We start from the raw sequence: 27,853 nt of genomic DNA, 5'->3' as shown, positions 1-27,853 counted from the left end.
TGTGAGGAGAAGGGTGCAACGTCGCAGGGGGACATATTTACTCATTTGTGAACATCTGTAAAACTGTCGCACTCAGGGTTGAGTTAATAGTAGAGGGAACTACATCTGAGTGCCACACTAACGTAGGTAAAAATTTATCGGGTCGGGACGCCCCGAGGTAGAGAAGGGTGCAATGTTGCGGATATGGGATTTACATCCATCCATATCCGCTTGTAAATATTCCCCTATTTCCTCATCCTTCCCAACTATCCCCAATCCCCCATTCCCTAGTCCCATTTTCTGTAAACAACACTCTGTAGACCCGACCTTCCCCTATTTCCCCCATTAAATGTCGCATCCAGGTCCACCGCATCTCACGTAGACAACTATAGGACATCTTGCTAGTTATTCTTAGTCTATGTCAGTTAAGGACTCGTTTCCATTAATTCTGACTCTTCGTTGCACCAGAATGTGATTGTATGGCACCATTAGTAAGTTTAGGACCTCCCAATACCTCCCCGCATCTCTTCCTCATGGAACAACAACAACAACAACAACAGCGGCGGCGGCGCGGGGAGTGCGCGTCCTCACTCCGGCTTGGTTAGCCGCCATCGAACATGTGCTCGACGGGGTTACCACGCAGGGGCTCGCTGTCAGCTCCTCGTCAAGGGCGGAGCCCAGTAACCCCCCGCACCCAATAGAAGCGGCGGACCGATTCCGTCTGGGGCGGAGCCAACGAGCCGAGGGCGTGTCACTCCCCGCTGAGCATGCGCAGGAAGAGGGAGGTGACGTCAGATGCGCGCTGGACTTGAAGGAAGAGAGACGCCACCTCCGAGCGCTGCAATACCTCCCTGCATCTACTGGACCGTGTTTGATCCTGTCCCTGAGCCAAGGTGCACCTTGTGCTATCAATCGACTGCCTGTCCTTCCCTGCCAGCAATCCCTGTGTAAGTCAGTCTTGTCCCGTTTGTCTGTGGTCTGTCGGGGATAAGATAAGACTGTGTCTAAGTGCCCATCTTTTCTGTGCTTTACCTCTTACCTCGTAATCTACTCCTTTTCTGCATCACCAATTATATCCTCCTCCGGAGGTCTTGAGAACTGTACCCCTTGTGTCGTTTGATTTATCCTAGCCGTTGTGTCCTTTCCTTCATTGATTTAGCATAGCGCGATTTAGTCAACGTCGGGTGGAATCGGGTAAACTGTGCGAACACGGCGGCCATTCCGCTCGGCCCATCATAACATCTTAATAAGTCGTGTCCGTAACAATATATTGTTGCGAATATGGAATTTGACCTCCATATCCGCTTGTAAATATTCCCCTATCTTCTCCGATACTCCCCAACTCTCCCCTTACCCCATTCCCTAGTCCCATTGTCTGTAAACAACACCCATTAGAGCCGATCTTCCCCTTCATTCCCCCATTAAATGTCGTGCCCAGGTCCCCCGCACCACACGTAGACAATTATAGGACATCTTGCTAGTTATTCTTAATCTATGTCAGTTAAGGACTTGTTTCCATTAATTATGACTCTTCGTTGCACCAGAATGTGATGATATGGCACCAGTAGGAGTTTAGGACCTTCCCATACCTCCCCGCATCTCTTCCCATCATCTCAAGCTCCAACAACAACCACAACAACAGCGGCTTTGCGTCCTCACTCCGGCTCGGTTGGCCGCCATTGAACATGTGCTCGACGGGGTTACCCAGAAGGGGGCTCCCTGTCGGCCCCTCGTCAAGGGCGGAGCCGGTAACCCCCGCACCCAATGAGAAGCCATGGGCCGATGCCATATGGGGCGGAGCTAACGAGCGAGGGCGTGACTCCCCGCCGGATATACGCGGCCCCGCGCCGGACGTGACGTCAGATGCGCCCCGAGCTTGGAAGGACAAGACGCCACCCTCCCGAGCGCTGAGCGACCTCCCCGGCATCTCCACCAAAGTCGCGACCCACGAGCGCTGAGCGACCTCCCCGCATCTGCTGGACACCACCGTACGTGATTCTGTCCCTGAGCCAGGTGCACCTGAGCCATCGACTGCCGCTTTCCTTGCCATCAAATCCCGTGTGAGTCAGCGTTGTCCCGTTTATCTGTGGTCTGTCTAGGGTTAATATAAGGTTGTGTCTAAGTGCCCACCTTCCTATGTTTCCCTCTTGTCCCTGTAATCTAACCTTTTCCGCCTTAATATAACCTCCTCCGGAGGTCTTGAGAACTGAACCCCTGGTGTCGTATTGTGTGATTGTAACCCAGCCGGGTGTCTTCTCTTTCCTATTGAGCCAGCGTAGCGCGATTAGTTAACATTCGGGCACAATCGGGTAACTTGTACGGATACGGCGGCCATCCCGCTCGGCCCACCATACCATCAAAGTCGTATCTGTAACAATTGGTGTCGAGGAGTGAGATTGGACCCGGAGCGCGTTTACGCGCTCGAAATTATAACAGCGAAATTTGATTGTGTTTTACAAAAAAAAAAAAAATAATAATAAAAACCCGAATTTTGAAAGTCGCGCTATGGCGGATCAAGACAGCTGGGGTCCGGTAGGGGAGAGTGAGGCAGGGTCGGTCCAGGACCAAATTGAGGGACGTGAGGAGAGCGAAGCAGCGAGGGTAGCAGACGCGCAAAATGGCGCCTCGCTGGTCACCGCGCCCGTGACCGTGGCAGCGCCCCTGGTGGATCCGAACCTTTTTATGTTGCAAATGAGGGCCCTTATGGAACGAATAGAGGGCCAAATGGGGGTAATGAGGGACGAAGCGAGGGCTCAGAGTGAGCAAATGGGGGTAATGAGGGACGAAGCGAGGGGTACCAGTGAGGGGTTAGACAATAATTTTGAGGAGTTAGACAAGAAATTTGGGAAGATAGACAATAATTTTGAGGAGTTAGACAAGAAATTTGGGAAGTTAGACAATAATTTTGAGGGGTTAGACAACGGGATAAAAGAGGTGAGAAATGGGTTAATGGGGGTAGAAAACAGAATGGCCGCTCAAGAGAATCAAATGGAAGGGATGCAAAAAGGGTTAGAGGGGTTAGAAAACAGTATGGAAGGCAAATTGAGGGACATGAGGGACCAAGCGGAAAGGGAAGTTAAACAAATGGAGCAGCAGATAGAGGGGGTCAGAATGGGGGTAGAAACCAAACTGGATGCTCACAGGGAGGAAATGGAGCAGATGAGGGTGGCATCTGGGCAGGAGATGCAAGAGATGGGAGAGGAGATCAGAAGAGGAGTGAGTGAGGAGGTCGGAGGAGTGCGCGAGGAGGTGAGGCACTGTAAGGAGCGCATGGAGAAAGAGGTGAGAAAGGGGACTGTAAAATTGCAAGGTGGTATAGAGGAGTTGACGCTGGGAGTAGAACAACTGACAGTGGGACAAAAGGAGTTGGGGGACCAGGTAAAGAAGAACACAGCGGTAATAGAGGGTTTAAAATCGACACAGAAAGAGATGAAAAAGGACGTAGGGGTAATTAAAAAAGAGTGCCAGACGGTACATGAGGACCTGACGAGGAAAATGGACAAGGTGGTAGAGGTAATGGAGGTTAAAGAGCGGGAGGTGCGGGAGCACATAGAAAAAAATAAAGTGGAGTTAGAGGAAGAACTTAAAGGGGCGCACGAAGAGATGAAGGAGATGAAGCAAAAATTAGAAGAAGTGGAAGAAGGGGTGAGCGAAATTAAGAAGCGACGGAGAGAGGATAAGAAAGAGATAAAGGAGGAAGTAAAAGAATTGGTCCAAAGTCTGTGTTTGGATCGTGATGATGTGCTCATTAACCGGATGAGGGATTCGCAGGTGATGGAGGAGAAGCGAAGAGGAAGAGGACCCGGTGTAAGTGGTGACCAATATGGTCGTGCGTATGATGCGCCAGGGGATTTAAGAAGCTTGGGGGTCGAGATAGACCCGGGTGTTCGTGAGAGGCCGTTGGTGAAGTGTGCGACAGGTCTGGTGTGCGAAAGAGGAGGTGTGCGAGAAAGTCCGACTCTGGGGTGTGTGAGGAAAAAGTGCGTGCCAAGGAGTGAGTGTGCTGGCGAGAGTGAGTCGGTCGTAGCGCGTGTGCGAGGGAGCACGTGGAAGCGCGGTGTGGTGAGTGTTACAGAGGGTGTGACGGGAGAGTGTGCGCAAGAGTGTGCGCGAGAAAGGTGTGTGACGGACAGGTGCATGAGGAAAGAGTGCGCTGTCAGAAGTAAGGAAGAGTGTCCACCTGTGGTGAGTGTTACAGAGGGTGTAACGGGAGAGTGTGCGCGAGAAAGGTGTGTGACGGACAGGTGCATGAGGAAAGAGTGCGCTGTCAGAAGTAAGGAAGAGTGTCCACCTGTGGTGAGTGTTACAGAGGGTGTAACGGGAGAGTGTGCGCGAGAAAGGTGTGTGACGGACAGGTGCATGAGGAAAGAGTGCGCTGTCAGAAGTAAGGAAGAGTGTCCACCTGTGGTGAGTGTTACAGAGGGTGTAACGGGAGAGTGTGCGCGAGAAAGGTGTGTGACGGGCAGGTGCACGAGGAAAGAGTGCGCTGTCAAGAGTAAGGGTGAGTGCGCTGTCAGGAATGGAGGTGAAAGTAGTGAGAGTGACATGGAGCGTGAGTTAGTTGTGACAGGTGAGCGAGGATGTACACCTGGGATGGAAGGATGCACACCTGGAATGGTAGAGCGTGAGTGGGAATGCACGCTGGAGTTGGTGGTGAGGCACGTGGTTGGGTGTGCGAATGAGAGCACACCTGTGATTGTCACAGAGGAGGTGACCGAGGAGGGGGTGCGAAGCGGTGTATTGGTGAGGTGTGCGAGCAACGAATGTGTGCCAAAGTGTTCGGTGGTCAGGTGTGTGACCAAGGCGGTGAGTGGAATGGGTGTACCTGGGTGTGTAAGGAACGGTACGAGGGGCATGGAAACGGCTGGATGTGTGAGCAAGGAACGGGCTGCGGGGTGTAAGCGTCCAGGTGAAGCATCGACGTTAGACGGGATAGAGTTTAGAACGACTTATAGCCGAATCGGGCCCTCGGTGCGTGCCGGGCCTCGCTTTGAACGGCCGCGTCCGTGCTCCACTAGGCGGAGCTGGCAGCCCGATAGAAAGGGTCGTCATGGCGACCACTTTTTGTTGAGACGTGCCGGCAGGTCGAGATCGGGACATTGGATGGCTCCGCGCCGAGGTGATGCGTGGGATCTCGGCACGGGTAAGCCCCCGTCCCTGCACCGAGTGCCGGACGCATCCAGCCGCTGGCACAAAACAACCAGCATCCATTGCTTGGCTTTACGAAGCCAGGCTTTGGACAGGAATTGGCGCACCGAGAGGCAGTAGTGAGTAGACTGGGTGATGAGGTTAGTGTTTTGGACCCAAAATTAGAGAAAAACAAAATTTGATGATTGGCAAGGGATTGGCAGTAGTGATTGGCAGATGATGGGCAGTGATTGGCAAATTTTTAATTTGTTGAAATTTGACGTGCAAAATTGATAGTGAGAGACCCCCGATGTGGTGGGATGGCAAATCCACCATCCTTCCCATGTGGGGGGGCAAAGGAGCAATAGCTTATGGGGTGTATGGCAGTGAAAACTAGCCCGGGTGGGTTAGGTTATATTGATAGGGATCTAGAGAAGATGACCTTAGGTGACGTTAAGTTTAGTTAGTGACTGATACCTGTAGTGGGGACGCAGGTAGATTAGTATGGATGATAATGACGAGGGAGCGCAATAGTTTAAAGGGACGACTGGGAAGCGCAAGTTTCAGAAGGGAGTAGTTAGCTGAGATGATGCTGTGTGTGAGAGAATTGAACAGGTGTGATTGCACAGGTGTGCAACTGGACAGGTGTGTGGAGCAGTGTGTGAGTAGTGAGTGTGTGGATCAGCGCGAATGCGCTTGGGGAGAGAAGGGTGCAGGTGGCACCAGGTGTGAGAGCACAGGTGTGCAGGTACAGGTGTGTGGAGAGAGTTGGAGTGAGTGGTACGGAGTGGTGTGCATGGTGCGAAGGTGTGGATGGGGGAAGATTGGACCCCTTTCACGAGCACCCGGGGCGGGTAGTGTAAGTGTTAGGTAGAGGGTGCAGGTAAATTGTGGTTGGATATTGGCATTTGTGGTGCGGTTGCAGAATGGTGTTGTGAATGGGTGCATTAGTGTTGTGGAAATGGCTGGGCGTGTAGCCTGTTAGTGTGTGTAGTTGGTTGGGCACTCCACCACTGTGAGGATGTCGGCCAGGTGAGGCCGCAGGTGGGCTCTGGGAGCCGGTAGAGTTGTGGATGGGGCCCGAGGATCCGGAGGATGGACCCGGGTAGCCCGGTGCCAGAGAGGGCACCGAGTGGGGAGAGTGCCAGAGGGCCTTCCCCAGGTAGTTAGGTTAGGGCAAGGAGCAGGTAAGCTCGGAGGCAACTGCAGTGGTGGAGGTGTGCAGGTGGGTAGACCCACTGGGAGAGGTACACGCCGCAGCCCAGAAATTGTACGAGGGCACCGGGAGATGAATCGGGGGAGTGAGACCCCAAATTGAAGAGCACCACAGTTTGGCCAATGGGAATTGGTTTTTAGAACCCATAGTGTAAGAGGGCCAATGGTTTGGCCGGAGAAAGACCCCGGGTAGTGTAAAGTTGTTAAAGTCATTTAGGAGATAGTTAGGATTGATGAACCTGTCGCACCATACGCAGCCACTTACCTGTGGTGATGATGATGACTCCACACCTGTGTTTTCTTTGTTTGTGTTGCAGAAATGAGAATTGCTGTTGGATTTGTGAGACGCATCACGACGTGGATGAGACATTGGGGTGATTCCATCTCTCCCTCCCTAGGAGGGACTGATGATGAATTGGTGATGGCAAATTTTGATGTTGAGTTGAAAATGGCAAATTTTGATGGGAGTTGAAAATGGCAAATTTGATTGGTTAGGAGGGAGAGAAGACGAATTTGGTATGTGGGAGGAACGGGGAAGACAGTAGGGATGTTTGTGGATTTGTAAAGTAGATGTTTATGGGTAGTGTTGTGTTTTGTTGATACAGTAAGGGGTAAGGGAGGGGCCATGTAGGTTACCTGGTGGGGGGGGCGTACGGTAGGAACGTACCTGTCTCACCTGGTTCCCATGTGCCCCCAGTGTGCATCACCTTGCATTGCGTGCACTTTTGCGCCCTTACCACCTTGCTCACTTGTCTTGTTTTTGTCTCCCACCTCCGAGGATCTGGCTTTGGGGTAGAGAGAGAGGAGAGAGAGGTGCTGGCGACGCAGTTGTGGGCCTGCACTTTCGCTGTTCGCTGCCTGGATCGGTACACCATATGGACCGCAATGTTTGTGGCCACCCACAATGGACCGCAGTTCGTTTGCGGCCAAGCACCACCCGGGGATGGACCTATGGGTCAACGTGGCACCTATGCCATACAGGTGAACCACTAATAATTAACACCAAGTGCACCACAAGAAGAGCAAGAGACACCTGCAGGGTTAGGGGTTGTCGAATTTATTTTTATTCCAATGAACAATGGTGACTGCACCGATTGGTGGTGGGGTGGTGCTTTTGATGCGCGGGAAGGGTGCTCTGCACGTTATTAAAGGCCGTCGGCCACAGAGCACTCGTGGGTTGGTGTATCGATGTTGGCAAGCGCGCTCTCTCTATGCATAACATCTGCATGTGTTCCTCCAAAGACAGGTCCTGGATCGTAGTGTAGATATCAGCGTAGTCTTGTAAATAATGCTCCCTACCGGCTGTATGTTTAGTTTGAGAATTCTTTCCGGATTCGGTTATCCTGTGGGTGTGTTTCTGTGAGGAGAAGGGTGCAACGTCGCAGGGGGACATATTTACTCATTTGTGAATATCTGTAAAACTGTCGCACTCAGGGTAGAGTTAATAGTAGAGGGAACTACATTGCGTGCCACACTAAAGTAGGTAAAAATTTATCGGGTCGGGACGCCCCGAGGGTAGAGAAGGGTGCAATGTTGCGAATATGGAATTTGACCTCCATATCCGCTTGTAAATATTCCCCTATCTTCTCCGATACTCCCCAACTCTCCCCTTACCCCATTCCCTAGTCCCATTGTCTGTAAACAACACCCATTAGAGCCGATCTTCCCCTTCATTCCCCCATTAAATGTCGTGCCCAGGTCCCCCGCACCACACGTAGACAATTATAGGACATCTTGCTAGTTATTCTTAATCTATGTCAGTTAAGGACTTGTTTCCATTAATTATGACTCTTCGTTGCACCAGAATGTGATGATATGGCACCAGTAGGAGTTTAGGACCTTCCCATACCTCCCCGCATCTCTTCCCATCATCTCAAGCTCCAACAACAACCACAACAACAGCGGCTTTGCGTCCTCACTCCGGCTCGGTTGGCCGCCATTGAACATGTGCTCGACGGGGTTACCCAGAAGGGGGCTCCCTGTCGGCCCCTCGTCAAGGGCGGAGCCGGTAACCCCCGCACCCAATGAGAAGCCATGGGCCGATGCCATATGGGGCGGAGCTAACGAGCGAGGGCGTGACTCCCCGCCGGATATACGCGGCCCCGCGCCGGACGTGACGTCAGATGCGCCCCGAGCTTGGAAGGACAAGACGCCACCCTCCCGAGCGCTGAGCGACCTCCCCGGCATCTCCACCAAAGTCGCGACCCACGAGCGCTGAGCGACCTCCCCGCATCTGCTGGACACCACCGTACGTGATTCTGTCCCTGAGCCAGGTGCACCTGAGCCATCGACTGCCGCTTTCCTTGCCATCAAATCCCGTGTGAGTCAGCGTTGTCCCGTTTATCTGTGGTCTGTCTAGGGTTAATATAAGGTTGTGTCTAAGTGCCCACCTTCCTATGTTTCCCTCTTGTCCCTGTAATCTAACCTTTTCCGCCTTAATATAACCTCCTCCGGAGGTCTTGAGAACTGAACCCCTGGTGTCGTATTGTGTGATTGTAACCCAGCCGGGTGTCTTCTCTTTCCTATTGAGCCAGCGTAGCGCGATTAGTTAACATTCGGGCACAATCGGGTAACTTGTACGGATACGGCGGCCATCCCGCTCGGCCCACCATACCATCAAAGTCGTATCTGTAACAATATATATATATATATATATATATATATATATATATTGTTGTGGATATGAGAATGTTGTTTTTTTTTTGTTGTTGTTGTGTAAATTGTTGTAAAATATCGCCCTCCTTGCTCCAGTTATGTATAAAGGTCAAAGTGCGTCCCGTAATTAGTTCATAAACACCACACGTTAGCCAATCATAGATTTCCCCCCTTGTTGACAGTTATATCCTTATTATGTGTATTAGTGTAAGGCTGTGTCTTCCATTAATTGAAATACTCCATTGCACCAAGTGAAATAAGGTAGATTCCCTTCCAACCCCTCCTTTCGTCTACTGCCAACTGCATTTGCCGCCATTACGGCGTGGTCAGCTCGGGGAAGAAGGGCGTGCCCGCCCATCGTCATCAAGGGCGGAGCCAGAGGGCCGTGCCGACCAATCAGGGCCGAGGCGAGCTGACCGATGGGCGTGTCCTGGACACCAGCGGCTTGATCGCCCGAGGCGCTATAAAAGCGCGCGCGCAAAAGCCGAGAAGTTGTTGTTGGACTAAGCAAGAGAGGGAGAGGTGAATTCAAAGAGTTGCGCCAAAGGTTCCAAGAAGGAGTTGCGCCAGAGAGGATCCCTGAAAGAGCAGCGGCACGCAGCAGCTTCAGCCACAGCAGCTTCAGCCACAGCAGCTTCAGCCACAGCAGCTTCGGGGCTTTGACAGCAGTTTTGAGCAGGGCCGCGAAGGAACGGCGGCTGCTAAACGCGCCGATCGAGAAAGGGCGGCGGCTGCTCATCCCCGACCCGACCGTGCTGCGGTTCCAGCTGAACCTTCTGCTCCCTCCAGCCATCCACCTCCTGCCATTCCTGTCATCATCCCCCATGTAAGTGTGCTTGTAGTCTGTCTTTTGTCTTGTCCCTGGGTATAAGTAAGCTTGTATAAGTGAATATTTTCACTGTGTCTCTGAGTTCTTCTGTAAATTATTTTATTATCCTTCCTTCTCCTTGGTTTCTTGTGGTTGTAAATAGTAAATAAATTATATTTGTATTCCTTACCCTTTGTCTTTCTTCTTCTTCACATCCTTCGCTTTGGTATTTTCCCCATTGAATATCTGTGGCGCGATTTTGGCCAACGTTCAGGAATCGGGTTAGTCGGGGTAACTGCTAGGGCCGCGGCGCCATCCGCTCGGCAAATCAACATCTTATCCGCGGTCCGTAACAATATATATATATATATACATATATATATATATATATATATATATATATATATATATATATATATATATATATATATATATATATATATATATATTCGTCACTTCCGTTGTTGTGGTTTACATCCACTGTAAACATTTTTTATTCCATGTACTATTATTTATTGTTTTCAAAAGGTTTATTGTGTAAGAACTGTTTTCAAAAGGTGAAAAAGTTAGTGTTAAAAGAAACCGGAAACCGGATCGGGAACCGGACGACGACGAAGAAGAGGAAGAGGAAAAAGAAGGCGGAGCGAGTGGAGTCGGACAAGAAGTATAGTTGCTTTGCGGTCTGGAGCGAACATTGGCGAGCAAGAGTCATGAGTGAACTTTGGGTTTCCCAGGAAAGGGATTCCTGTGACTGAGTTGTTATCGTTGTGACAGATTCACCTGCGTGTCAGGTTTTGCGATTGATTCCGAAGAGAATCCTCATCGTGCCGTTACGTCTCGAGTACGGGCCGTCGGCCATTTTGACTCACGCGTTTTGTGCGTCGAGCAAGGTTTCTTTGCTTCGCTTCAGCCGTTCTCACCGCATTCAGACGTTTATATGGTGTGTGTGTGTGTGCGCAACGCGGATTTTGAAGGTAAATCTGAGGTTCACCGACTGTGAGCCGTGAAACGTCCATACCCGAGGGTGTGATTTCCCAGTCGCCTGGAGGGCGCCGTTGGATTTCCCAGTCGCCTTGAGGGCGCCTTTGCGCAGCTTTGGCAGCAGGACTGTAACTGCCAACCCAACAGGATTCTGGTCACGATTGGACATTGTTCTGACGATCGCTGGAGGGAATCGACTTTGGCTTGAAGCCGGGAATAGAGACATTGGGAATCTTCTTCTTTTCGCTCACTTGGAGCACAGCGAGTTATATTGTACGAACCTGATGGTACCATCATAGGAATGATATACTATTTGTTGTACAATTGATTACTATTGTTGTTGTACTGTTATTCTTGTGTGATCTTAATACAATACTGGTTTGTTTGTAACAATTGGTGTGGCTTCACCATTAAACTTTGACATACAGAATAACACATTTTTCTGCCGTGACTGCTCTCGGGGCTCGGAGGTACACCATGTGTTATGGGTTCGGCACTCATTCCTAGTGTTGTTATTATTATTGTGGGTCCAAGTATTGGGATGGTTGTTGTTTAAAGGAAATCCGGGTCGAGACCGGAAGAGGTGGAGCGAAGAAAAGGAGGTGGGAGGAGATCGAAAAGAGGTGTGGTGGTGGAGGCTCCGGGCCGAGCGTTCGACGTACAGTGCGAGGGAACCTTGCGTCCTTAAAAGGAAGTTCGGTCGATAAGAAATATCGCCGGAGTGCGGGGAGCCTGTGTCGCCAGGTATTCTCAGCGAGGTTCCGGAGGATCCAGACCTTGAGAACCCGGGGTGGAGCGAAAGCCGTCCGCCATTCTGGCCACGCGAGCACCCCGCAGGGAACAGGCTTTCGTCGTGTCGGCTGGGCATTATTCCCTGGGGGATCGCCGGGAACGGCCGTGCCAGAGAGGGGCACGTGCAAATTATACGGAGGCTCGCGGGTTGAACCGCAACGTGGACGTCGGAGCGAATCTTTGTGAGGTTCCTCTCCACCGCTGTGCTGCTGGGGGCTGAGCACGTGACCTCGGGGTCGTCTCGCTCGTCGACGCCTCAATTCGAATCTTTGTGAGGTTCCTCCACCGCTGTGTTGCTGGGGGCTGAGCACATGTGACCCCGGGGTCGTCTTGCTCGTCGACGCCTCAATTCGAATCTTTGTGAGGTTCCTCTCCACCGCTGTGCTGCTGGGGGCTGAGCACGTGACCTCGGGGTCGTCTCACTCGTAGACGCCTCAATTGACCATCGGGCCTTGACTCCCCGATCGCGGGAGCGCACAGAGACATTGGGACTTTGCCTTGGAGTGGAGCAGAGACATTGGGGGAGGTGCCGTGAGTGTGGGGTTGAGGGGCTTGATAAGGATATTATCGTAGGATTTGAAAGTAGGGGTGATTGCCCCATTGCTGCATGGCTCTTTGCGTGTGATTGCCCCATTGCTGTATGGCTTGCGCCATTGCGGTATGGCTCTTTGTGTGGGATTTATAATACTAGGGCATGCCCGTACTATATATATATCTAAAATTATATCCCCCCCTCTATTTACATGAAATGGTTTGGTTCATGAAATGTTTTGGTTCATTCGCAACGCCAAAGCGAACGGCGAACGCTTTACATGAAATGGTTTGGTTCATGAAATGTTTTGGTCCATTCGCAACGCCAAAGCGAACGGCGAACGGCTTGCGAGTACAGTGACAATCCCCCCCCCCCCCCCCCCCCCCTCTATTTACATGAAATGGTTTTTATTAGTTTTAAAACATAGTTTAACGCCAACATAGCGCCAACATAGTTTGCAAACGTGAAATAAATGAATACGCTCTCAAATGTGCCATCCGAGGCAGAGTGTGTTCGCCACGTTCGGCACACGCGATAGCTCGCTGCTCTCTGATTGGTTGAATCGTTTTTTGGACATAGCTCGGTAAGTAATTGTCCGATTAATATGAAACCTTGAAAAGGCACATCCTCGGGTCCCCAGCAATATACCTGGCAAGTTTAAAGTATATCGGACCCGTGGTTGTCGAGAAACAGCGGTCACAGACAAACGTACAAACAAACAAACACACAGAGATTACTGGAATTATAGATAGATATTATGGTTTGTTTATAACCGGGTGTGGTTGCATCATTTGATTCGACTGTTTCATTTCCTGGTTCCAGTGAGGGATAAAAACATCTTTCTGCCGGGGACCCTCTTGGGGTCCGGAGGTCCACCGAGACCAGGGGTAAGGCGGGGGGGGGGGGGACCCCGTAACAGAAATCGGGGGCTCGTCCAAATTGATATTCGTGGACTCGCAATTGGGTCTGCGTCCGGGAGCTAAAAAAAAAAAATCCTAAATTTAGTCCGGGAAAGAATTCCCAAGTTTGGAACTTTTTCGAACATTCCCAATTTTTTTCCAAAAACAAACAACAACAACAAAAAAAACTTTTGTTTTTGTTTGTTAGAAATTTCTTGTGTGAAGGTTAACAGGTGTTACCAGTCGTCACTATGGCGTTTGACGCAGAGAAGTTTACGGTGACCCCGAGTGAAGCACAGTTCAGAGCGTTAGTAAAATCGGACCTCTGGAAATTGGCCAAACATTTTAGCTTGGAGGTCCGAACTAATATGAGGAAGGCAGAGTTGCAGACAGTGGTGATACAATCTATGGTGGGATTAAAAGCATGGGAAGAGGTAGCCTGGGATTGGTTACCAGAAGAACAAGAAAATGTGGAGCTCCGGAAACTGGAGATGCAATTACGGAGCCAGGAAAAGGAAAAAGCACAGGAGCGAGAACTCCAGGAAAGGTTAAAAGTACTGGAAAGAGAACTCCAGGAGAGGTTAGAAGACAAAAAAAGAGAGGAAAGGAGAGTGGAAAGAGACCTCGAAGCAGAGGAGAGAAGAGCCGAAAGGGAGTTAAAGGACCGTGAATTGGCGCGTCAGCAGGAAATTAAAGTCAAGGAGCTGGAGTTTATGAGAGAACGGGGAGAGGTACCATCCCTGCTGACTGGTTCGACACCTAGTCAGAACACCTGGGATGTTGGCAGACATGTGAGGCTGGTCCCACCCTTCAATGAGAAGGAGGTAGCCAAGTTTTTTCCACACTTTGAGAAAGTGGCTCGACAGTTGAACTGGCCTGAGGAGTACTGGTCCATACTAGTGCAAAGTGTTCTGGTGGGTAAAGCTCAAGAGATTTATTCGGCTTTACCGATTGACCAGTGTGCAGATTATGAGGTATTGAAGAAACACCTTCTCAAAGCCTATGAATTGGTCCCGGAAGCTTACCGGCAGAAATTCCGGAATGCCAGGAGGAGGGAGAGTGAGACCCACGTGGAGTTTGCCAGATTGAAAGAAACCATGTTTGATAGGTGGTGCGATTCGAAAGGAGTTTGGAAAGACTTCAAACTATTGCGACAATTGATCCTGGTGGAGGAGTTCCAACAGTGCGTCCACGAGGACATTAAAATACACCTGGAGGAAAGGAAAGTACCAAAGTTGTATGAGGCAGCGACCATGGCAGATGACTATGCCTTAACCCACAGGATGGGGTTCCACAACCCTAACTTCTCGCCTAGACTTAGCCAGGGGAGCTATGGTACAGCAGGGGCGGAGAACGAAAATTCATGGGGGCGGCCTCGACAGGAGGACCACTCTCATATCACGACTTCTGAAGGTCGGAAGTCAACGGTTTCAAGGCAGTCATATCCTCCGTGGGCCTCGAGACAGACCACGAGGTTCTCCTCCGGGCCTACTTGCGCTTTTTGCCATAAACCGGGACACTTGATGTCCCACTGTCATGCTTTGGGAAAGGAAAATCGGGAGCGGAGTCCGACTAGTACCACTCCGAATTCGATGGCAAACGTGAGGAATCACCCGCAGAAGAGTTACCAACCATTTATTTATGAGGGGTTTGTCTCACTGGAGGGACACTCGACTAACCCAAGACCTGTTAGGGTATTGAGGGACACAGGAGCACATCAATCCTTAATGCTTGAAGGCATTTTGCCATTGTCGGAGGGTACAGCAACTGGGGATAGTGTTCGGTTACAGGGGATCGGTGGCTGGGTTAGCGCTCCCCTTCATGTCATCAATCTAGAGTCTGATTTGGTGTCAGGACCGGTCACTGTGGGGTTGCAAGCCACTCTTCCGGTAGAGGGAGTATCAGTTGTGGTTGGGAATGATTTGGCCAGGGGTCGAGTTTCTAGTAACCTGATGGTTGTGAAAAAGTCCGATATGGGAAATAACACCACACCAGTCAGGGATGGAGGCAAAGTTGGCAAGCTCTTTGTAGGTGGACTGAACTTCAAAACAAAGGAAGATGTTCTGGAGTCTACCTTCAGCCAATATGGACTGCTTTTTGAAGTGCTGCTGATAAAAGACAGGGAGAGACAGAAGTCCAGAGGGTTTGGCTTTGTCACGTTTGAAAACTCAGAGGACGCCAGAAATGCAGAAAAGGATCTGAATAACAAGGAGTTGGAGGGTCGGACCATAACAGTAGGGAAGGCATTTCGTAGGCGTCGAAGGGGCTACAGAAGAGGACAACTTGGCGGGAGTTTTGGTGGTGGCCGCAGCCGATATTGCTATGGAGGCTCCCAGAGTTACGGCAGCTCCCGAAGGAATGACTATCGGGGTAGCGACCGAGAAGGAGACCGTTATTCACGGGACTACAGTGACAAGTGGTCCAACCGTGAATATTAGGGAAGTTAGAAAGAGTTGAAGCACTGAATGCTGCGGAGCAGCCGAGCCAACATTCCTACACGGATTAACCGTGAACGCCACATTCCTAAAGGCGTCCAGGTAGTGAACTTTCCTACACGGATTAACCGTGAACGCCACGTTCCTAAAGGCGTCCATGTAGTCAACGTTCCTGCAGGGACTAACCGTGAACTCCACGTTCCTAAAGGCGTCCATGTAAGGAGTACTCATCTCGGCCTCCCGGGAAAAAGTGCTATCAATGGGCTTGAGTGGTTTGTTTACAAAAGTTGGCCTGCAAAGAAAGTTTTTGCTGGGGTCAAACTTTCTTTCCTGAAGGGGGGAAGTGTTACGGGTTCGGCACTCATTCCTAGTGTTGTTATTATTATTGTGGGTCCAAGTATTGGGATTGTTGTTGTTTAAAGGAAATCCGGATCGAGACCGGAAGAGGTGGAGCGAAGAAAAGGGAGGTGGGAGGAGATCGGAAAGAGACGTGGTCCGAGCGTTCGACTTACAGTGCGAGGGAACCTTGCGTCCTTAAAAGGAAGTTCGGTTGATAAGAAATATCGCCGGAGTGCGGGGAGCCTGTGTCGCCGGGTATTCTCAGCGAGGTTCCGGAGGATCCAGACCTTGAGAACCCGCGTTGGAGCGAAAGCTGCCCGCCATTCTGGCCACGCGAGCACCCTGCAGGGAACAGGCTTTCGTCGTGTCGGCTGGGCATTATTCCCTGGGGGATCGCCGGGAACGGCCGTGCCAGAGAGGGGCACATGTGAATTCTACGGAGGCTCGCGGGTTGAACCGCAACGTGTACGTCGGAGCGAATCTTTGTGAGGTTCCTCTCCACTGCTGTGCTGCTGGGGGCTGAGCACGTGACCTCGGGGTCGTCTCGCTCGTCGACGCCTCAATTCGAATCTTTGTGAGGTGCCTCTCCACCGCTGTGCTGCTGGGGGCTGAGCACGTGACCTCGGGGTCGTCTCGCTCGTCGACGCCTCAATTGACCATCGGGCCTTGACTCCCCGATCGCGGGAGCGCACAGAGACATTGGGACTTCGCCTTGGAGTGGAGCAGAGGCATTGGGGGAGGTGCCGTGAGTTTGGGGTTGAGGGGCTTGATAAGGATATTATCTTAGGATTTGAAAGTAGGGGCGATTGCCCCATTGCTGTATGGCTCTTTGCGTGTGATTGCCCCATTGCTGTATGGCTTCCGCCATTGCGGTATGGCTCTTTGTGTGGGATTTATAATATATTATGGTTTGTTTATAACCGGGTGTGGTTGCATCATTTGATTCGACTGTTTCATTTGCTGGTTCCAGTGAGGGATAAAAACATCTTTCTGCCGGGGACTCGTTGCTCGTTTGCTCGTTTCTCAAATTAAATTTCCCCATTAAAATGAATTGAAATGCTATTAATCCGTTCCAACCCCCCAAAAACCACACCAATTTTTTTTGAAATATACAGTATATATATAAATATCTCGCGCTTTATATTTCACCTATATGCAGCATACAAGTTGGCAGGATGGCCTGGACTGGAGGTACGCACACTTGACTCTAAACTGTCCAGCCTGGGTTTGAATCCCGACCCAGCTATAACCTGTCATGTCGGTGTTTCACAGGCAGGGTGATTCATCAATGTGTGTGCCGCTAAACTGGGCGCCCCGTTTGCGTCCCATTAGTTGTTGGATGTTAAGGATCTGTGTAGTGTTCTGGGCCCTGTGCTATTTCTGGTCTTCATCAATGACCTCATCGAAATGAGGATCTGTGTAGTGTTCTGGGCCCTGTGCTATTTCTGGTCTTCATCAATGACCTCATCGAAATGACCTCATCAATGACCCATCGAAAACCTTGATCTTTTCTACCCCCGGTAATTCACCCCAGAGTCCTTGCAGTGTTCATATGTTTTATTCCTCTCCCACCTCCCCCCAAGTCCTCCCGATGTCCCTGCTCTCAAATGTTGTGTTTGTGTCCTTCCCCCTCTCTCCCCATCTTGTCTGCCGCTCCCCTTGTTTTTTGTGTTTTGTGTGTCGGTTTGTCTTTTTGTGTGATTAATGTTAGCTCTTTCACGAGCCTCGATCTTGTATACAAAAGAGAGAAAAAAAAAAATCTGACCGTGTCTTCCACAAAGAGAAGGCGAGCTATCGCCGGCACTCTGAACAAGTTGTGGCCTGGCATGCTCTTCTCCTCTGCCGTTATATACGTCCTCCTCGGCATCTTTTTCCAGAAGAGCCCTGTCTCGTCACAGTTGAAGATTTGCTGGGGGATGTATCCTTCGGCTTGTATCAGTTCGGCAAAAGTTATAATAAAATCTTCAGCTGCCTTCACATCCGAGCTTGCTGCCTCACCATGTCTGACGACGGAGTGAATGCCGGTCCTCTTAAAATTATCAAACCATCCCCGACTGGCTTTGAATGACTCTTCCGATGCCTCGTCCGTTGATGTTCCCGCCGTCTGCTGCACCAAATCCCCGTAAATGTCTCGTGCCTTCTCACAGATGATGCTCTCGGTCACGGTATCTCCTGCGAGCTGCTTCTCCGTCAACCACACAAACAACAACTTCTCCATCTCTTCATGGACAGAGGTCCGGAGCTTTGAAATAATCGTAACGCCCTTGGCTGGCGTTATAGCCTTTATCGACTCCTTCTGCTTCAAAATCGTACATATCGTAGAAGTACTACGATCGTACTGCCTCACCAAGTCGACAACACGCACACCTCGCTCATGTTTTTCGACGATTGCGTGTTTTATATCCAAGCACATCATTCTCTTCTTCTTCTCAGTACTGCCCTTGGCACTCAATTTCTTAGGACCCATGGTTAAAACTAAGAAATTTTCCAAAATAACCAAAATGCGAAAACAAAGCAGCAGCGATATACGGCAGAGATGCTTGCACGGCAAGATAACCACGTGACCGGAACGCTCGTTGGGCCACCTAGTGGCGGGTGGCGTAAACTCGTAACTCAGATCTCGGCTCGCATCTCAAAGCAAAAAACCGCCCGAGCGACGGCTCGTATCTCGGAAAACTCGTAAGTTGGTGCACTCGTAAGTCAAGGTTTCACTGTATATTGTTGCGGATCTCCCGAAGCCCGTCGACGTTACAAAAGGGGGAATTAAACCCCTTTTTCCCCCTCGGTCTTCGTGTCCACGAGGCCGAATCGCCACTTCCGGAGCAAGCGGGAAAAAGGGTATCGGGTCGATGCCACACGTACCTTTAACCCACGCTGCCACGAAAGCGGGGACCGGACCTCGCACGAGCTACGCTTAATTGAGTATGCCTGAGCGGTATGCGTATCACGTGACTCGTGCCGTTACTGTTATGGAACCCGATTCGAGCGGTTCTATTCGTACCATGCGAGGCCAATTGATGGAAGTGACGGGCAGGAACGGTCAAATAAGAGGAATAACACAATTGATTACACAACGTACAATGATTCGCAGAGACACAGAGCAGGCCTTAAACACGGTTGACTAAATCCCAGACACAGGGCCCACTCACGCACATGGGGTGAAGAAGAGAAGAACTTCGCGCGGCAAATGCCCTTGCCGTCGGTCGCTCCGGGACAGCTCGCCCGGCGTGGCCCTCTGGCGGTCACGGCACGTATGCAGGAAAAGGCAGGCAGGAGGAGATCGCGCGTCTGTGGCCCGGAATGGGTCGTCTTCCCAAGCGCGATTAATACAGCATAGCAGAGCGCAGGGCACGCGGCACTGGGAAAGTTCATGCACAATGACGATAATAAGCAATTGTTCAATTCCCTCGTTCTGCAGCTCCACCCACGCTCTCAAGCTCAACGTAACTCCACTGCCTGTGCACACGACTCTGAGTCAATCAATGCCTTCCCTGAACTCAACTCCAATGTGAACTCAACTCAGGGGCTCCGACTCAACTGAACTGACGCGCAACTCTCAACTCAACTATGCCGAGGGGGTGGGGGGGTGGGGGGGTTGGGGGAGGGGTTCGGAGCAAGGTTTTATGGCTCCGCCCCGGCCTCACTGGAATGTTCCAAGCCCCAACTCTCGTCGCCGTCGTTAGCTACTCCCCTCGAGCCCTGATTGGCGGCTTGTGCTTACCGGCCACTCCCTCCTGCAGCGCCTCCCTTCGGCCTCGCCAGACTTGTTCAGGCCTGCCACGTGGCATGCTAGCGCCAAAAGACCGCCCTACTCACAGGCCTTCTCAACGCAAAACTAACACAGGAAAGGACTACGCTTACATTCACTAAGAAATAACTGAACTGTCGCGAGGCTTCATGTTGTGGTGCATCTACCTACGAGGGGGAATTATCCTTTATTCCAAAACCACAACACTACACCCCTCTCTTGCCAGACTCGTCCCGAGTCGAACCCACCAATGGAACGACCGGTAGAGCCTGACATGCAAAATTAACCTTACTTTTAAATGTGACACATAGGTGTGGTTCCCCCTAGCATTTACTCTGACCCATGTGTGCGACAGTTTTAGCACAAGATATGTCCCTCCTATTGCGTTGAGTGGCTATCTAACAGTTTCACACCCACAACTACCCGAGTATTTCTGGAATTTTCAAACTAAACACATAGCCGGTGGGCAACATTCTTATATTTACATGCACCATGCACGTATATTTACAATTCTATGACCCAGGACCTGTACGTTTTGGAAGAGAAGATTGGAGGGGAGAAAAACAACAAAACACACTCATAAATGGCACTTGCTGCTTGCATCTTGCATCGAGCTTCTTGCTTCTTCCGTGTGCGTCTAACAAACCGGCTGGCCCCCTGACTGGCATACGGGCCATTTGAAGCATCAGGGCCATCTAAACTTGCAGAACGTCTTTATCCCTAGCACACAATAATAAAGAAAATGCTTTTATTTGGCTTTCCATTGGCCAGCAGGGCCGTTCTCACGTGGTCCATCTGCGTGGCATCAATGCCACTCAATCAAGTGGTCCGAAGTTGCAAGATGATTTTGCCACAAGATGCTGCACAGCAGAGGTGCAAGGCCACAAGGCTTGTGGTCCTTAGTGTAACAAGGGTGCAGCCATGTGTTTGGCAGCAAAGTGCTGCACAGGTCAGCTGCATTGATGAAACAAGGTTGCAACAAAAGTGGTTTGGCAGCAAAGTGCTGCACAGGTGGAACGGTGCAGAATGGATGCTGCACAGGTCGATGGTGCTGCACAGTTAGGCTGCACAGGTGCAACATGGGTGCAGAATGGATGCTGCACAGTTCGGCCTCCAAAATGGTCCTGGGGCGGGAGGAAGACAAGGCACAACAAGCAAGCGGAAAAGACGCAATGGCACACAGAAAAACAAGGTGGTGAGGTGCGAGGGACATGGAAGAGCGAGCAGAGCAGGCTCGTCCCTAAGCGTCCGTACCCCCCACCATTGGCTACACTACCCTAGCCCCCCTTGTATTTACAATCCGTCACTACGTCTTGTCTCCCATATCCCCCTCTAATTCCGAATTCGTCTCCCAATCCCTCCCAAGAAGGAAGGGATGGAACAAACACAATGTCACTTTTACGTCGTGATGTGTCTCACTTCTCAAACAGTCTACAGAGCCACGGTGTGCAGCTCGTCCTCCTCGGTGAAGGGCTGTGGATGGTGCGAAGGGATTCTCTCATCTTAACTACACTAATAACATTACACATCTAAACTACCCGGGGTCGTACCCTGCCAATCGGCCTCTTTAAACTATGTGGTTCTAAGAACCCGAATTCCCATTGCCCACACTGTGGTGCCCTCCGAATTTGGGTCTCACTCCCACAAATTTTCCTACTGTGCCCTCGCACAATTTCGGGGCTGGGTCGTGTAGCTCCACTAGCAGGTCCAACTACCTGCGCACCTCCGCCACTGAAGCCGCCACCCAAGCTTACCTGCTCCTGCGACTACCTAACTGGGGAAGGCCCTCCCTGGCACTTACCCCCTCTGTGCCCACCTTGGCATCGGGCAACCTGGGTCCTCTCCTGGGAACCTCGGGCCCCACTCACAACTACCCTAACCGGCTCCCAGAGCCTACCTGCGGCCTCACCTGGCCGACAAACTACCAGTGACGGAGTGCCCCAATAATTATACGCACTAAGTAAGACACACGCCCAGCCATTCTTCAGACTACTGCACCCAACAAAACACTACTTTCTACTACCCTCACCACATGTGTCAATATCCATACAATTTACCAACACCCTCTACCTGGCTTTAAACTACGCACCCCGGGCTTTCGCGAATGGGTTCCACCTCCCCCCATTTACTCCTTCGCACCATGCATTCCACACCTTTTACTTCCACACCAAGCATTTCACACCACTTATCTCGCACACCACTTATTTCTCACACCACTACTTTCACACACCATTACACAATTCCATTTGTCTCACTCACAATTCCTCAAACACATAGCATCATCTATCTAACTGATTTCCCCTAAAACTCGTGCTTCCCTCGTCGTCCCTTCACACTATGCACTCCCTTTCCTTTATCAACCATCTAAACTGTCTACGTCCCCACTATTGTTCAGGTGTCACTACTTAATTCTCATGTCCCTAAGGTCTTCTAGATCCCTATCATTCAACTAGCCCTCCCTCGGCTAGCTTCGGTGCCCCATAGAGGCAACCATTGCTGGCACCCCCATGTGCCTATCACTGCCATCCTCCTAAACTAATGCTCATGCCCCTCCCCCCCCCCCCCCCCCCCGTGTGAGGAATGGTGACACTACCATTCCTCCACGTGGGGGATACTACTCTCCACAGTCCGCTACACTACGAGCCTCTCCAAGTGGATGTACATTGTCACGGCTCGGCCTCGAAGGGCCGAGCGATCCATGCGGGTGGTTGGTCGCCTGTATGGGGTGTCCGTCTGGCATTTTCGATCCAAGGGGGGAGGGATGGACGGGCCGAGGTGCCTGGCTCCATCCCTGCACGGGGCCTCGCGGTCCCACGCACGATGACCCAACCGGCCACGGTCGGAGCACCTCACCCGACAGGGTGCGTGGCTCCGAAAACTCCTACCTCCCTTTGAACCTCACTGATCGGCTTTGCCGCCACGGCACGGCACCAACCATACAGTGCGGGGGCTGGAGGCACGATTCGTGCACGCCGGTCCTTGTGAGACCGACGCGTCACCGATCCCCTCCGGTCCCTGCAGCACACAACTCAACGGGGGCTCACGTCTGCTACCCATCCCGCTAGGCGCTACCCCGGTCGGTGTCGATGCTTGAGCCGCGTCCTCACCACTCACGACCCACTCCGCACTCACACACCCAGGTGCCCACGCGCCTCCCAAACACTCCGTTATTGCACACCCAGGCGCACACTTTTTTTACACACTGAGGTGTGCACTTTTCCTACACACACTCCGTACTCGTACCTGCACACCTAGGCACACTCATGCCTTTCACACACTTCAGTACGCACTCGGCCATCACACACTCTTTTTCCACACCCCCAGGTGCGCACTCCCGCTCATACTCCGTAACACACTTTCTCACCACGCGCTCCGGCACGGACTCCCACGTACACCTCACAATGGGTCCATCGCGAACACCCGGGTCTCGCTTTTATTCCAAGCGCGCCGAGAACCCGTTCGTGCCATTTTTGCAACTCACCTCGGGGCCCTCCTTCCGCGCCAGGAGGGCCTTTGTGCGCATTTGTGCGCATTCCATTTCTTCCCTCCGTGACTTATTCACTTTCTCTCCCGTCTCTTCAGCCCCAATTATTTCTTTTTCTACCTCGACGATCGTCGGCTCCTCTACACCCCGCGTCACGACCCCCATAGCCCCGTTCAACTTAGCTGTCCTTCGCTCTACCTCGATCCCCATGCGTTCCCCACTCCGCGTCACCTCGTCGCGTACCACTGCGACCTTCCCGCACAACCTGCGCCCAATGTCCCCTGCCTTTTTCATGTCCCTCTTTGACTCTGTCATCATCTTTTGCAGATCGCACCTGGATTCCTCCCTCAATTTTTCCATGTGACCACCCATTTTGTTTTCCAACCCTTCCATGTTACACCTTGCTTCGTACCTCATTTCTTTCAATTCCCGGGTGGATTTGTCCCCCTGCATGTTCAGGGATGCTTTTATTTGAGCCAATCGATCCCCCTTCATTTTCATGGATGCTGTCATTTGCGCCATAAACAATTGCATGTATCTTGGCACCGTGGGCTCGGCTTCCGCCGCCACCTGCGAGGCGCCACCATTTCCTTCGCCAACTGCCGCACCCTCATCTACTGCCTCCACTAACAATTGTCCCTGTTGGTCCTGGGCCATTAATTCTACCTCTACTACCCCCACCAGCATTTGACCGCCTTGGCCAGCCATGGTACGAATATAAATTTGATTTGTTAAACACTAAATTTCGTTCGCTCGTAATTGAGCGCGGGAAGCGCACTCTAGGTCCAATTATCCCAATCTGAGACACCAATTTGTTGCGGCCAATTTGTCCAAATTGGTGTCCAATTTGTTGGTGTCCAATATATATATTTTTAGGGTTCAAATCCCACTCCTAACTACCAATTTGTTGCGGATCTCCCGAAGCCCGTCCACGTTACAAAAGGGGCGATTAAACCCCTTTTTCCCCCTGGGTCTTCGTGTCCACGAGGCCGAATTGCCACTTCCGGAGCAAGCGTGAAAAAGGGTATCGGGTCGACGCCGCACGTACCTTTAACCCACGCTGCCACGAAAGCGGGGACCAAACCTCACACAAGCCACGCTTAATCAAGTACGCCCGAGCGGTATGCGTATCACGTGACTCGTGCCGTTGCTGTTATGGAACCCGATTCGAGCAGTTCTATTCGTACCATGCGAGGCCAATTGATGGAAGGGACGGGAACTGTCAAGTCAGAGGAATAACACAATTTATTACACAATGTACAATGATTCGCAGAGACACAGAGCAGGCCTTAAACACGTTTAACTTATCCCCAGACACAGGGTCCACTCACGCACACATGGAGAAGAAGAGAAGAAGTTCGCGCGCCAAACGCCCTTGCCATCGGTTGCTCCGGGACAGCTCACCCGGCGTGGCCCTCTGGCGGTCACGGCACGTATGCAGGAAAAGGCAGGCAGGAGGAGATCGCGCGTCTGTGGCCCGGAATGGGTCGTCTTCCCAAGCGCGATTAATACAGCGCAGCAGAGCGCAGGGCACGGGGCACGGGGAAAGTTCGTGTACAGTGACGATAATAAGCAATTGTTCAATTCCCTCGTTCTGCAGCTCCACTCGCGTTCTCAAACTCAACTTAACTCCACTGCCTGTGCACACGACTCTGACTCAAACAATGCCTTCCCCGAACTCAACTCTCAGGGGCTCCGACTCAACTGAACTGATGCGCAACTCTCAACTCAACTATGCCGGGGGGGGGGGGGGGTTGGGGGAGGGGTTCGGAGCAGGGTTTTATGGCTCCGCCCCGGCGTTACGCGAATGTTCCAAGCCCCACCACTCATCGCCGTCGTTAGCCTCTCCCCTCGAGCCCTGATTGGCGGCTCATGCTTACCCGCCACTGGCCTGCAGTGCCTCCCTTCGGCCTCGCCAGAATTGTTCAGGCCTGCCACGTGGCATGCTAGCGCCAAAAGACCGCCCTACTCACGGGCCTGCTCAACGCAAAACTAACACAGGAAAGGACTACGCTTACATTCACTAAGAAATAACTGAACTATCGCGAGGCTTCATGTTGTGGTGCGTCTACCTATGAGGGGGATTATCCTTTATTCCAAAACGACAACAATATATATACACATATATGCATAGAAACATTCACACACACACACACACACACACACACACACACACACACACACACACATGTACACCTACACACATATACACACACATATACAAACACACACATACATACATACATACGCACACGTACACCCACACACATATATATATATATATATATATATATATATATACACACACATACACACACATATATATACACACATATACATCACGTGAAAAAGTAAGTACATCCCATGTAAAGTTTTGACTTTTTCAACATATTTCAACATACAGCTATTTGATCTTCATTTCAACAATATTGATAGATAAAGGCGATATAATATAACAAATATCATGAAACATTTACATTTTGTTGTCCATTGTATAATTTAAATAAACATAAATGCAAATTTCGCATGTGAAAAAAGTAAGTACACCCTTGGCTCTAATAGGTGGTATTGCCCCCTTTGGCAGAAACAACCTCAAGTAGGCATTTCTTATAACTGTCTACCAGTCTCTGACATCGACTGGGAGAAATTTTTGCCCACTCCTCCATGCAGAATTCTTTCAGCTGTGCGATGTTTTAGTGGTTTCTTGCATGCACAGCTCGTTTCAATTCCCGCCACAACATCTCGATGGGATTTAGATCCGGGCTTTGACTTGGCCATTCCAGAACCCTCCATTTCTTTCTTTTCAGCCATTCCTTGGTGGATTTACTGGTATGTTTCGCGTCATTGTCATGTTGCAAGGTCCATATTCGGTTGAGCTTTAACTCTCCGACAGATGGCCTCACATTATACTCAAGCACCCTCTGGTACAATTAAGAATTCATAGTGGATTCTATGATGGTGAGCTGCCCAGGCCCTGATGCAGCAAAGCTGCCCCAAACCATAATATTTCCACCACCATGCTTTACAGTTGGTATCAGGTTCTTGTGGTCAAATGCTGCCTTTGGTTTTCGCCAAACATGTCTTCTGGTACTGTGGCCAAATAGCTCTACCTTTGACTCATCTGTCCAGAGCACATTGCTCCGGAAGTGATGGTCTTTGCCTTGGTGTTCATTGGCAAACTTTAGTCTTGCCCTGATGTTCTTTCTGGACAGCAAAGGTTTCCTCCTGGCACACCTCCCATGTAGATCAAATTTGTGCAGCCTCTTTGTAATGGTGGACTCGTGCACTTTGACCTCAACAGTGGCAAGAGCTACCTGTAGGTCCCGTGATGACATTCTGGGGTTCTTAGAGACCTCTTTCAGCATCTTGCGGTCTGCTCTCGGGCTGAACTTGCTGGTGTCGGGGAAGTAGTAGGGGAGACTGCGACTCCAATGACCGGAAACAGGTTTACAAAAGATCAAGACTTTATTAACTACTAGTTCACTTGTTTCAATATAATAAGGAACTACAATACCATAACGAATTTAGTAATTCAAGTCGTTGGTTCTTCCTCGTTGGCCGGTGCTCTCCTGGCGCTGCTTTCCCATTGCATACTCGTTCGTCCGTCGGGCAGATGTTCTCGTGGCAAGTCCTCCTGACTCAAAGTTTGCTCTTGGTTATATGGGCAAATTGGAGTTAATCCTCCGTGCGCTGAATGTTAATCCTCCGTGCGCTGAAGCTCCTTGGTCATCCACAACCGCCTCCCTGCTGGGGAGGTTCTTCACCCTCTTTGCATCCCGATGTCCAAAAACAAATAGTGCGGGCTTGGGAATGTGTGTTAGCCCGGGGTCGTAATAAAGGTGGACAAAAGGACTCCCAGCTTCGACAGAGCGAGATACATTCCTGACATTCTTACAACCACCTGCTAGTACCTGCTTCCAACCAATGAGTTATACTGAGTTACAATCAATGAGTTACATTTCCACAATTCCCTCATCTTTTTGTTTTTGTTTATATTAACCATTAATCTAAACATCAATAAAAGTAAACAATCAATCACTAAAAGTAAACATCAATACAAGTATAAGTAAATAATCAATCACTACAAGTAAATATCAATACAAGTATAAGTAAATAATCAATCACTACAAGTAAATATCAATACAAGTATAAGTAAATATCAATACAAGTACTCAAACCACAACTTTGGTAATTACATTCCCTTGGGCATACACCGTCATCCTGCAAGAATCACAAAACATTTCGTTGGTCATTGACTCCTTCCATATTGTTCAATCTATTGCATTTGCATCCCAAATATCTTTTCAAAACAACACTTCACCATTACCAAGATACAACAATTTCACTTCATTTTCAAGTTTTGTAAAGCATCTGCAACATCTGGCAAAAACGTTTGCCTCCACACAAATGTTGACTCTTTGTTTGAAAGGAAGGGCTGATCACTTGTGTTTGAATCCAGGTATGAAACATTTTCTGTCTTCATAACACCTGCACTACTTCGTGTAGGATTTCGCTGTTGTGGTAACAGTGCGGAGTCATAGACTGACCCTGCTCTCCATGTAGCATTCTTGCCACTTTTGCTGTAAACCATAGTAATTCCTGAACAAGGCCTTCGCCCAGTTGTAGTCGACTTGCCTCTTCCCTCATTATGAGTGGGCAGCAAGTATTGGTGTGACGTTGATTGGCCAGCAAGATGTGGAACAGGGATGCCGGATGCATCCACAATGATGTTGGGACCATGGTGTTCAGGTCATCCATGGTCCATACCATGAGCAACCAGCGGAATTGTGCACAGCTGTTGTGAAAAGGCACAGCCATTTGTTTGCAGCTCCATGCTGGCTCCCCGCAAGTTGGTGAAG

This window comes from Myxine glutinosa, chromosome 9 (assembly GCF_964187855.1).
Source record: "Myxine glutinosa chromosome 9, kmMyxGlut1.1, whole genome shotgun sequence".
Classification (NCBI taxonomy): domain Eukaryota; kingdom Metazoa; phylum Chordata; class Myxini; order Myxiniformes; family Myxinidae; genus Myxine; species Myxine glutinosa.
This window is presented reverse-complemented; position numbering follows the sequence as displayed.